This window comes from Loxodonta africana, chromosome 8, assembly GCF_030014295.1.
Source record: "Loxodonta africana isolate mLoxAfr1 chromosome 8, mLoxAfr1.hap2, whole genome shotgun sequence".
Lineage (NCBI taxonomy): Eukaryota > Metazoa > Chordata > Mammalia > Proboscidea > Elephantidae > Loxodonta > Loxodonta africana.
The window spans coordinates 81,026,014-81,039,170 of NC_087349.1; the positions used below are offsets into that span (position 1 = coordinate 81,026,014).

Consider the following 13,157-nt stretch of genomic DNA (forward strand, 5'->3'; position numbering starts at 1 on the left):
GAATCAGATGCCCCATAGTCCATTCCTGCCAGGGTTATTTTTAGGCCAGGGATTCCGTTCAAGACATGTTTGCAAGAGGACTGCACTTTCTTACTATGCCGTCTCTGGGACAAAAAAGTAAGGCCCCAGGTTTGGCAAAGTATATTTGCTTTTTAGGCTTTTGCTGGAGATTGAGTGCGAGTTGGAATCCAACTATCTCTCCTGCTTGTGGGACTAGAACCTGGTTCGAAAAACCGAAAAACCAAGCTAGTTGCTATGGAGTTGATTCCAACTCATGGGGAACCTTTTGCTACACTGGGCTTTCAATGTCTGGGATCCTCAAACCTTCAAACTTTCAGTTAGGAGTCCAGTGCTTAACTGTTTGCACCACCCAGGAACCTAGATTCTGGGCAGAAGAGAGCCTAATGAGAATCCAGCCAAAGCACAAGGCCCTGGAATTGGCTTGACAGAGAGGAAGTGTAAGAAGTGTACCTTCTTCTCCCTATGACCATGGTTGGGTTTTCCTAAAGTTGGAGAAGAAATACCAGCTGGAGACTTGAAGGAGGGGACTGTAAGAGCTTACATTCTAACAAATGTACAAATACGCAACTTATATATAGTCCCATCTTCTGGAATTCCTTTGCTGCAATAGATATAAGAGTTTCCCGGGTCTTTTTTTTTTTTTTTTTTTTGGTGAAAGAAGGAAAATTACCTCTACCATGCCTAGTGTATGCATGGTCTGGGGAAGACAAGCAAGTTTTTGTACTTGGGAAAGAATGGTCACTTTATCTGAATCCTCTCTTTTCTAAATCTCCAGGGTGTGTGTGTGCGCGTGTGTGTATGCACGTGACGTGTGTGTGTGTGCACATGTGTGTGTATGAAAGAGAAAGAAGAGAGATTTTAAACTCCCAAGTAGTTTTGATCGGAGACTGTCTTTGGACCTTTGGTTGGAAAACCACTTCACTAGACTGTTATTACTGACACGATTCAGAGATTTACCCCCACAAATATTCTTCACTGGTAATATAGCGGTGCACCATTTTCTATTGCTAGAGAGGATGTCTGGACCTGAACATGAGCTGGAAAACCGTCTATTAAGAAGATGGTATTTTCTGCATTTTTAGTACAGAAACTGGACTAGCTTCTTGGGACAGACTGTCTAATTTGTCTGGAAGGGATTAGTGTGGTGAGTCTTTTATTCGTAAGACTGTAAGTTCCTTGTGGGCAGAGAATGTATCTGCATTGTTTATCACGGTATCCCAAATGCTTGGTAGTACCTGGCACACAGTAGACTCTCATTAAACATTTGTTTAATGAACAAAACACAGAGAGAATAAAAATGAACATTTTGTTCCCTGGAAAGTTTAGTAAAAATGATGTCTCTAAATGTAGATGTTTCAGACTAAATCCTTAACCCCTCTGTGCATCGATATAAAAGACAGTCATTAGTAGAGGGGATAACTTTGAATTGTTTGTTTGGTCTGGTTTGTTTGTTTTTGGCTGTTTGTGTTGATGCTTTCCTTCCTTTGGATTAGGTTAGTGAAAGAAAACTTTGGGTTTCTGGAGTGGCCCAGAGGGAGAAAGGGAAAGAAGAGGAAATCTAAAGGGGATTCCTGGGTTTGGGGAAGAGAAACTGCTCCCTGGCAACATGAGAGCCTAAGGGGTCACAGTCAGTAGGGGGCACTCTTTGGAGAACCCTAGGAGCTGTGATTGCTGAGACAATGTTAAGTTCTTCTCTTCATTTGAATCCCTGGCTTGCCCCCAAGCCTTAATAAAAGCCATATATTAAGATCACAGTCTAGTGTTAAGTGAGCATTGGGAATTAAGGTTGGATAAGGTATAGGGTCAGCAAAAAAGAGGAAGACCCTCAAAGAGATGGATTGACACAGTGGCTGCAAAATGGGCTGCAACACAGCAATGATTGTGAAGATGGCGCAGAACCGGGCAGTATTTCATTCTCTTGTACTTAAGGTCAATATTAGTCAAAATTGACTCCACGCGACCTAACAACAACAATAACATGGGGTGAGGGTGAGGGGGCAGCAGCATGGAGACACTATTAGGAGGCAGCAGGATGAAGAGAGTATAGGTATCCAGAGCAGACATCAGAAATGGCCCTGGCAAGCACAAATCTCAATGGATTTGTGAAACAAGTAAGTACTTCCTGCAGCATTTAATGAGCGCTGACAGGGAGAACCTTGGATGAGAACTTGGAAGAGGGCCTTGGAATAAGAATTTGGGGAATTACATGAAAGGGTGACCTCTACAGGCTACAGAAGTTGGAATTTGGGATGAACAGATGGTGATATGAAGACGTGACCCTACTCTACCTTTCAGATTAAGACTCTGAACTAATATTTTAGTGTTCAGTTGTTCAATAAACATTCAAATATTTGCTAAGTGAAAAGGGAGGAAGAGAGGTATGGAGAATAAAAAGCAATTACACTCACGATTATTGAGTACATTTTTAAACTACAAGGAACTGAAATGCTTATACCTTATGTCATACATTCTGAATGGGGTCAGTATTGCCCCTAGGGAGGTAAAAATTGGTTGTTGGGGGACAAAAATATCTTAGCTATTACAATAGTCTGTGGCCTGCAAAAAGCCACAGTATATAAACAGATATTCAGTATATTTACAGTATCAAAATTTCATGGCAGGGGCACAAGGACAATTAGGAAAAATATATCTATGGAATGATGACAACAAAAAAAGAAACACTGTGTTAAAATCAATATCAATTTGGTCAAGGAACATAACATAGTTATAAATATATATTTTAGAATTATTTTTTCAAAAAATATAGAGAAAAATAGATTCATTTGATCTTTATAGTAGGTGAACTCGTGTATAACGATAAACAACTACATGCCATTTGTTTTCTTCTTAAAACTTCTATTTTTTTCTGATCATAAAAATTATGTATGACCTTGTAAAAAATCAAACCAAAAAAGGTGATAAGAAAATAAAAGTCATCAGAAAAATCATATAACCCAAAGATAATCACTACTCTAAAATATTTTGTAAACTCTCTGAGATTTCTCTATGCATATATGCACATATATTCTAGACATGTTCCAACTATACATACACGTATATATTTACATATAAACACACATACATGCATTTATAAAATCGTAATAAATACATAATTATTTATAATTCAGATTTACTATTTTAAATGGCTATATATATATTATGCCATGATACTGTTTTATTATTCAGTCATTTAATGAATATTGTTTTTTTATTGAATACCAGTGAATCAATGAAGGTTCATTCAGCTGCAAGTAAGAGAAAACCTATAGTACAACTTCAAAATTGTTCAGAAGTGACTCTGGGAGCTCACACTAGACAACGTAGTATCTGGAACTGGGGATCCCTCTTCTCTCAGAAGGAGGAGGTGTGCTTCAACTTTGACACACCCAACAGGACTCATGGCTTCTCCTCCCAGTAGAGAGAAAGGCAATATCTCATGGACCTAAAGGCAGCTCATGTTCCCAGACAACTCCTGTAAGGCCCTGGTACCCCCAAAGCCAGGCAGCCTGTGTGTTATTCCACTGACAAGGCTATTCTCAATGCTTGACTATAAGAAGGGGAATAGAACTACACTGCATGTTCAAGAGGTTGTCCAGGCCCAGCATCTTTCTCTGTGCGATGATGGGAAGATGGGGACTGCTCTTTCTCTTCTCTTGCCTAATTTTGGGGGTGGCTAGACTACACCAGAGCCGATGGTTCAGCTATTCTCTTGTCCTTTTTCTCATGCTTACTGCCTCAAGGTGACAAGATGTTTGCTATTTGCTATCTTGATTTATGTGGAGTACCTAGGTGGAGCAAACAGTTAAGTGCTTGACTACTAGCCAACAGGTTGGTGGTTTGAACTCAATCAGAGGCACCTTGGAAGAAAGGCCTGGTGATCTGCTTCCAAAAAGTCACAGCCAAGAAAACCCTATGGAGTCCAGTTCTACTCTGTAACAGATGAAGTCACTATTCGTCAGACTGGACGCAATGGCAACTGGTTTGGTTTTTTTGTTTTGTTTTGTTTTTATTCTTGATTTAAATTATAAGGTGTGTGGACTTCTAGTTGTACCATTGTTTTGGGTCCTGCAAACGTGAAGGGCAAGCCTGTTTCTACCGTACGCAATTGATCACTCCCTCCTTTTTGACCACTTTATTCACTTGATTTCTAGGGTGAAACTCCTCTTGGTTCTTCTTCCCACTGGCTACTTGTTTCCAGTCTCCTGGGGGGGCCCTCTTAATCTAATTCTGGAGGACCCAAAGGCTCAGTCCTGGACCTTGTTTCATTCTTTGGGTGATCTCATCCAGTTTCATGACTTATTTCACTGATTCTCAAACTTATCTCTCCATCCCTTGATCCCCAGCTACAACTGCCTAATTGTTTAGTAAGCATCTCAAACTTAAAATGACTAAAACCAAAGTCCTTACTCCCCGAACCCTCCCCTCTAAACCCTGCCCCTCCACAGACTTCCTCATCTTAGACAATGGCAATGTACTACATTGAGTTACTCAAGGCAGAACCTTGTGGTTATTCTTGATTCCTCTTTTACCCTCTCATTAAGTATGACTAGAAATCCTATTGGTTCTATCTTCAAAACAAATTCAGGGTCTGTTACTACATCAAATGCCATCACCCTCCTGGTCTGAGAACCCACCATGGCTAACCTGATTGTTACGAGAGCCTCCCAGCTATATTTCCTGCTTCAGTTCTTGTTCCCTATAGTTATCCTCCACACAGTGCCCCAAATGATCCTGCTAAAATATAAGCCTGACCATGTCACACCTCTGCTCAAAACCATTCAAAAGCTTTCCATCTCATCCCAAATAAAATGTTGTTGTGTGCCATTGAGCCAATTCCAGCTCATAGTTATCCTATATGACAGAGTAGAACTGCCCCATAGGGTTTTGCAGGCTATGATCTTTACAGGAGAAGATCACCAGGTAGTTTCTTGCGTGGAGCAGCTGGTGGGTTCAAAACACTGAGCTTTTGGTTAGCAGCCTAGTGTTTAACCATCGCACCACCAGGATTCCTTAAGTAAAAAGTAAGGTCCTCAAAATAGCCTAGAGGCTCTACATGATTGGGCCTTTGATTCCTATCATGCAATCGCCTCTTGGCTGATCTAAAAACAGATTTAACAAGCTAGAAACTTCATGAAACTCAAACCCAGTAATTTCTACTATCTTGGCACACGTTTCATTAATTGTAATAATCTGCCAAGTACTGTTAATACAGTATATCAAGCACAGCCCCTTCTCCCCACCCCATCTTTTTTATTTGCCGTTGCAGGATTTTAAGTGTTAGAGCCTTGGCCAAGTTTCCACTTCCAAACAGATTTCTTCCATTCAGGAAATAGGCTACCACCATTGCTATTAATATGTCATACATCTCTGCTGCCAATAAGAGAATGCTTAGTGAGGTTTGTTTGCTATATATATCAGCCCTCACTGATCCTGACCTTAGGAATTGAAATTTATGTAGGGAGCTCAAATTTGGGACTATAAACAGCTTGGTCTATTGGCTATTGACTTAAGGCCCACGGAATTTTTTCCTCCAAAGTATGCCAGATTGATATGCCTGTTTCTTAGCTCAGTGTGAAAGCAGAGAGTGACCAAACTAGGGTAAAAATTGCTCTCCCGCTGGAAGCACAGCTTTATCTTTATAACTGCGTGAACATTGTTCTCATCTTCCAAGACTTTTTATTTTTATTTCACTGCTAGAAGGCATGGCTTTGATCTAGGAACCATAACTAATCTACTTATTATATTTAGGCAAGATTATTCATAAATTACCCATTAAAACAAGAAAGGAAAAGAGAAGTGTAAGAATAGCACTGAAGTCCTATGTATCCATATATTAGGTATTTTGCAAATAGCATCTGTTGCGTTTACGATTAACTTTACCCAGAGGGGTTTCCTTCCCAGGTTCCTAAGAGATAACCTCTAAAACCTGGGAATTTCCCCACTTATTAAAGTGCTTTGATGAAGGCTCTAGGCCACACCTGCCTAACACATTACACCAATGAGATGATTCTTAGGTGGGGGTGGGCCAAGCCAGTGCTCTCAGCTGCCTCAAGGGGATGGGCCTGGAGCTTGAAGTTCAAACACAGAGTATGGTGGAAGGAGAGATTCAATAAATCATGCCTATGTAATGAGGCTCATAAAAGCTCTGGATGTTGAAGCTCCATGGGCTTTCTGGTTGGTGACAGACATCGATGCACGTGGGAGAATAGCACATTCCTTTTTGAGGCATGAAAGGTCCCCATTGAGAACCTTCCCAGACCTCCCCCATGAGTCTCTTCATTGCATCTTTTTTCTATAATAAAACTGTAACTGTAAGTATAGAGATTTTCTTAGTTCTGTGAGTCATTCTAGCAAATTATTGAACCCGAGGGAGTAGCGGAAGCCAGCAGGCCAGACTTGAGGGGAGCATTTAAGTCCCAACCTTAAAATTTGTTTTTGATTTTACCATTTTTCTACAACCTTTAAGTCATGGCCCTGCCTTCAACTTACTAATTGGATAATATACTTAATATATAGCATTACAAAGTATATAATTACATTACACTTACTCTTCTGATATACTTACTTTTCTCTGGTACAGCCTAAGAAACCTGCTTCTATTAGTTTTGTACCCAAAAAGAATTCCCCCACTGACCTACTCTAGTATTAGAATTCTACCTTAGAAATTCAATTCTTCCTTTTTTATATACCATCTATAAAAATTCTTATATATCAGGGAGAGCTTTCATTTCGAGCATGCATAAGCTAACACAACAGAAGAGCAATTTCTCAAATTCTTTCTAAATATTCTTGTTAAACAGGTCCTTCAGGGCTAAAAACAGGATGGAGAAAGAAGCTGCCTTAAAGGGTCAGTTAGAGGGCACCAAAGACGAAGTTCCCTTACATCATAGTCATTCTTCACTTCCCCTTTAACTGCCCAATGACAAAGCCCTCATTTTAGAAGTAGATCTCAACAGTGGTGTCATGGTCCATTTACCATCACAGTGGCTTTACTCATGGATAAAGAGCCCAACTTCTTGAAAAGAAAAATTCGCAGCCAACCAAATTTGGTTGCCAGATAGCATATGATTCTGAATCATTTTCCTGTCTTGGAAGCTGAAGTCACTTGGCATTATTGCTTTTTCTCAAAACTTTGCAATCAAGAGTCAGTTAACCACGGGACATTTACTACCCAACAACCATACCTTAGATCTATACCCTGAACAGCTTCAGGGCGACCCTGGGGCTTCCCAAGGAGGGAGCTGCCGGTGAGTGGCCACCATAATATGGCAGAAACATCACTGGCCTCAAAGCCAAAAAACCCTGAGTTTGAATCACAGCTCTGCCATTTACTAGCTCTCTGGCTTGGGGCAAGTCACTTAACCGCTCAGAACTTCGATTTCTTCATCTAAAACCTGGGCATGCTATGACCGACCTCATAGAATTTTTCTAAGGATGACATGTAAGAACACTTAGCAAAAGGAGCATTAACAAAGGGAAGGTGCTCCTGAAATGTATTGTTTTTTTCCTTCTACACATGGGTTAAAGAGCCTTAAACAACTTACAGTAACTTCTTTCTTCTAACAATCCCCCAGAATTCTGGGACCTGAACCTCCGATTTATGTACACACAAATAAGAGGATATAGTAGTTAAACAATGAATACTTAATTTCAAGAGAACAAAAAGAATTCTTACCCTTAAAACCACCTCTGATAATTGCTCAGAGAAATTCTAAAATTCCACAACAAGAAATTATTTTGAAGGTATCCACTTCCAGTATAAACATCCATGAGAGAAGTAACACATTAACCTTATCACTTTCTTATAATCTTGGTAGGAATGACTTTACGGGATAATTTTTTGTGAGATCAAATATGACCAGAAGGAGAAGGTACATATGTGAGATTTCTGCATGGCTCCTACCAGAAGAGAACTCATGTAGGCAGGGGAATTGTGAGGCCCTGAAGGTCAACTTCTCCTGCTTCATGATATTGCATTTCACATAACTCTATGGAGGGGGCAGAACTCCTACGAACATAGCCCAGAACTTGGAGATGACCCTCAGCATCAGACAGAGCAATCCTAGGCCTACACCAAAACCCAAAACCAAACCTGTTGCCATCGAGTCTATTCTAACTCACAGGAACCCTATAAGACAGAGTAGAACTGCCCCATAGAATTTGCAAGGCTATAAATCTTTACAGAAGCCGAGTGCTACGACTTTCTCCCATGAAACAGCTCGTAGATTTGAACCACTGACCTTTTGGTTAGCAGCTGAGTGCTTTGGACATAGCTTTACACTAGGGTTGCCAGCTTTAGCAAATCAAAACATAAGATGCCCAGTGAAATTTTAATTTCAGGTAAACAATGATTTTTTTTAATTTAAGTGGAATAGAATCATCCTTTCTAGCATATATATTCACTGTTTATTTGAAACTCACATTTAACTGAGTGTCCTATATTTTATTTGGCAACCCTCTACTGTGCAGAATTTTCTAAAATCTGGCTGCTGGATCACAAAACAAAATGTAGTAGTAGATCTGGTCATTTATTTAAATGGAACATAATCATAATGTCACTTCTGCCACATACCTTATTTTTCTTTGTAGTACTTAGTATCACATCATGACCTAACGTATGTTAGTAGACATTTCTTTTTGTCTACCTCACTACAATGCAAACTCTGTGAGAGTAAGGACTTTGTCTTTTTTAACTCAGTATCCTCAACACCTAGAACAGTTCCTGGCAGGGAATAGGGGCTCTGCAAATTATTTGTTGAATGAATGTATGAATGGGGTCTTCTCTTTCTTAGTCATCAAACAAGAACCAAACCAAACCTGTACCCATCGAGATGATTCCAACTCATAGGGACCTTACAGGACAGAGTAGGCCTGTCCCACAGGGTTTCCAAGGAGCAGCTGACAGATTTGAACTGCAACCATTTGGTTAGCAGCCAAGCTCTTAACCACTGTGCCACCAGGGCTCCTCCTTAGTCACTCACTAAACAAAAACCAAACCCAGTGCCATCGAGTCGATTCTGACTCATAGCGACCCTGGAGGATGGAGTAGAACTGCCCCATAGAGTTTCCGAGGAGCGCCTTGTGGATTTGAACTGCCAACCCTTTGGTTAGCAGCTGTAGCACTTAACCACTACGCCACCAGGGTTTCCTAGTCACTTACATGGCCTGACAATTCAATATTCTAAACAGCTCTGACGGGAATACTGCAATCACCTCCAATTCATTTTCTTTGCCCTGGCTCCTCTCCACCTCTGGTCTGCCCCCCATGTAAATGCCAGAGGGTTCTCTCTGAAGGATAGATTTGATCATAACATTTCCCTGAATCATGAAAACTTCAGTGGCTCCCTCACTTCTAGAAGAATAAAAGCCCCAAATCCTCAGCACATCAGAGCGTTCACAATACAGTCCAAATCATCCTTTCCTGTGCCTGTTCCTCATCAACTACCCCTATTCCCAACCCACAGATCTTGCTCCCCATGTACAGTGTCCATCCTGACAAATTCCCTTCTCTTCTCTGAGCAGTCCAGGTCCTTTGATATAATTTGCGCTTTCGTGAATATCAGCATAGCCTTTTCCTTTTATGGTTGACAAACTCCTGCTCATCTTCAAAATCTAGCCATTCCATCACCTCTTTAGTGAAGACTTGCACAGTGCCCCTCTTCCTCTGGATTTCCTTGGAATTCTGAACTGAGGTAGATAAAATACAGTACAGGAGCCCTGGTGGCACAGTGGTTAAAATCTTGGCTGCTAAGCAAAAGATGAGCTGTTCAAATCCACCAGCTGCTCCTTGGAAACTATATGGAGCAGTTCTACTCTGTCCTATAGGGTCGCTATGAGTCGGAATCAACTCAGTGGAAACGGGTTTGGTTTTTTGGTTTTGGCTTATACTTGTTTCCTTATATGGCTGCCCCCCTCAACAAACTGTCATGTCCTTATCTCTTTTTCTTTTTATAGTATCTATCCTACACTCTGTAGGATCACTATGAGTCAGAATCCACTTCATGGCAATGGGTTTGGTTGTTTTATTTTTTGTATCCCACAATCTAGGCAAGGTTTGGCATGAAGTAAGTGTTAATTAAATGTTGGCTGGATGAATAACCCCAAAGATGAATTTAGGTTATATCAGCTTCAAAGAAGAGTTAAGGATCTGGTGAAGTTCATGACCAATTGCCGTTGAATTGATTTCGACTCATGGGGACCCTATGTGTATCAGAGTAGAACTGTATCCATAGGGATTTCAATGGCTGATTTTTCAGAAATGGATCACTAGACCTTTCTTTTGAGGCACCTCTGGGTGGACTTGAACCGCCAACCATTTGGTTAGCAGCTGAGCTGCATTAACCATGTGCACCACCAAGGGGTTCCCAAAGCTCACTACACCCAAGATAATTCCACTCCCAAAGCCCCATTGTCCTTGAGCATCATGAACAAAAAGGGAGCTGGAGAGATAACATAGCCTGAATTTGAATTAAAACTTCCAGCTTCTTCTCCTGTGGTAGCCTCATCAGAAATAGAAGGAGGCCAGTTCAAAAGTGCTAACTACTGTATTAAGAATGTGATTTTCTATAAACTCATACAGATAAGCAATTGCAGGGAAGTCTGAAAGGCTGGTGCTCCTGCCCTCTTTATAGGACACAACAGGGTAATGAACTTCAAATGCCTAAAGGTGGAACCTGTGGTCAATTATTGATTCCATCCTGTATCTGCCCAGCCTCACATGCAATTTACTGTAGGACTGTTGGAGACCAGAGCCTCCCAGGATAAATAAAAAATTCTACCCTGAAATTTTTCCCCCTGATCAAGGATGATCAGATCTCTAAAGAATGGTGGATATATTTTCGCTTAATGTAATGGTGAAGCTTTCTTCTTTCATTCCGATTATGAAAACTTTTTGGAAATGTGAACTAGTATTGACTTTTTAGAAAGCATGAGGAATAGGAACATTGTCTTTGTTCTCACTACTCAGTATCTTCTCTTGCAAGCTCTATCATCATGATATTTTTAGTAGAGTGAGTCAAAATATCCTACCTACCTACTCCATGACATTTCCAGCACAGATACATAGGCTTGTCCTACATAAGGTACTCCAGGTAGTGGGCCTCAAGAAAGGTCTGCCCACTGGCAATGATACTGTATTATACACCTGTATCTCAAGAACTTGTGCTGACAGGAAGCTGAGTACAGTTCATTCTACCCTGGAATATTTTTTCTCTATTCAAGGACAATCAGATCCCAAGAGAGCAGTTTGTATGTTTTTGCTCAATGAAATGTTGAAGATTTTTTCTTGCACACTGATGTTGAGAACTTTTTTGGCAACATATCATCTAGTACATTGACCTTGTAAATACTGAGTTCTTTTTTGGCTCTGATTTCGTCTCTGTGGTTATATAAGAAGAAACATTCTTTCTTTCTATATTTCTTCAACAAGTGTATGAATAAACCTGGTGAGTTAAATATGATTTAACATTATGCTTGGTAAAGGAGAGGGCCAGCAAAAAAGAGGAAGACCCTCAGCGAGATGGATTGATACAGTGGCTGCAACAACGGGCTCAAACATAGCAACCATTGTGAGGATGATGCAGGATTGGGCAGTGTTTTGTCCTGTTGTATACAGGGTAACTATGGGTTGGAACCTCCTTGATGGCATCTAACAACAACAACAAGAACAAATCCGATTTTTTTTCCTAAAGAAAATGTGTATAATCAGCATATTTTTTATTGATCAAGAGCCATTCTCAGAATAATACTGAGTGACACCAATAAAGGCCCTTCTACCTCTTCTCCTTCTGGGCTGGGGATTGTAGTGATGAATATTAATCTCTTCCATTAAAGCACAGACATTATCACCAGAATACTACCATTATCAGGAGATGTGATCTGGGCACACTGCTACTTTGTTCCCATTATTGTTTAGCCTTGATGCTGCAAACACAAGCCTCATGTACAGTCATCAAACCCATTGCCATTGAGTCAATTATGACTCATAGTGATCCCACAGGACAGAGTAGAACTGCCCCATAGGGCTTCCAAGGCAGTAATCTTTACAGAAGCAGACTGCCACATCTTTCTCTTGCAACGCAGCTGGTGGGTTCGAACCACTGAGTGCTTAACCACTATGCCACGAGGGCTCCTTCATGCAGTCATCACCTCTTCTGAACTCATGGCCTCATCACTAATCCGTCTACTCATTCTTCACCAGTGAACTCTCTTCACCCCAGTACTGCAGCTCTACATGACTTAGTGAACAGATCCAACATTTAGTATTTAATGTCTCTATTATTTTCAAATAGAGAGAGCACAGAGGCATCTCTAACCCTAAAATAAAAGCAGTTAGACAAAACATAAAGAACGAAAGCAGCTATACGCAGGAACCACCTTTTAAGTAAATATACCTTGGTTAAAATGACATGAAATCCAACAAATAAAAAGAAAAAGGCAGCAATAGCAGGGCTAGGGCTTGAATGTAGTCTCATCAAAACCTGTCTGAAAACCATGGGTCAGCTTGAAACTGGGTACAACAAAAGTTAGAAATATAAAATTTGCTGATGATTACTCACCACAAGGCAGACTTTAAACTTGTGAATCCTAGCCCTAGAGAAGTGTTCACTGCTGTGAGCAAGGGCAGTTCATTAGGCTTTACCAAAATATGGATGAACCATCCTATATTATCCAATTCATTATGACCTGATTGTACACGTACCAAACAACTTTTAAATTAAAGCTTCTCAGCTCCGATACCAGTAAGAGTTCTCTGGAAAGTCAACACCAAAAATGTAAAGAAACTACAAGTACCTGTTGATGTTGTTGCTGTCATTAGCTGCCGTTAAGTTGATTCTGACTCATGGCAACCCCGTATGTGCAGAAGAGAATTGCTCCATAGGGTTTTCAAGGCTGTGACCTTTCAGAAACAGATCACCAGGCTTGTCTTCCGAGGCACCTCTGGGAGGGTCTGAACCACCAACCTTTCCGTTAGTAGTCCAGCACTTAGCCATTTGTGCCACCCAGGGACTCCTAAAAATAGATAGCCCCTTTTTAAATTAATAAGATAGCAAAGGGACAAATTCTTTCATAGATGAGTGTTAGTATCCAATCTGATCCATCCTGAATTTTTTCCTTACAAATAAATGTATTGGCAG

General features: G+C 40.6%; 1 long non-coding RNA gene across 1 annotated transcript in view; it reads right to left on the reverse strand.

Annotated features, from left to right (window-relative positions):
* Positions 1-640: 640 nt before the first annotated feature.
* LOC135232244 (uncharacterized) overlaps positions 641-13,157 on the reverse strand; it is a 32,147-nt gene continuing 19,630 nt past the window's right edge. Inside the window, exon 2 of the long non-coding RNA XR_010322708.1 lies at positions 641-13,032. This is a non-coding gene — a long non-coding RNA (uncharacterized LOC135232244). The remainder of the gene's footprint in view (positions 13,033-13,157) is intronic.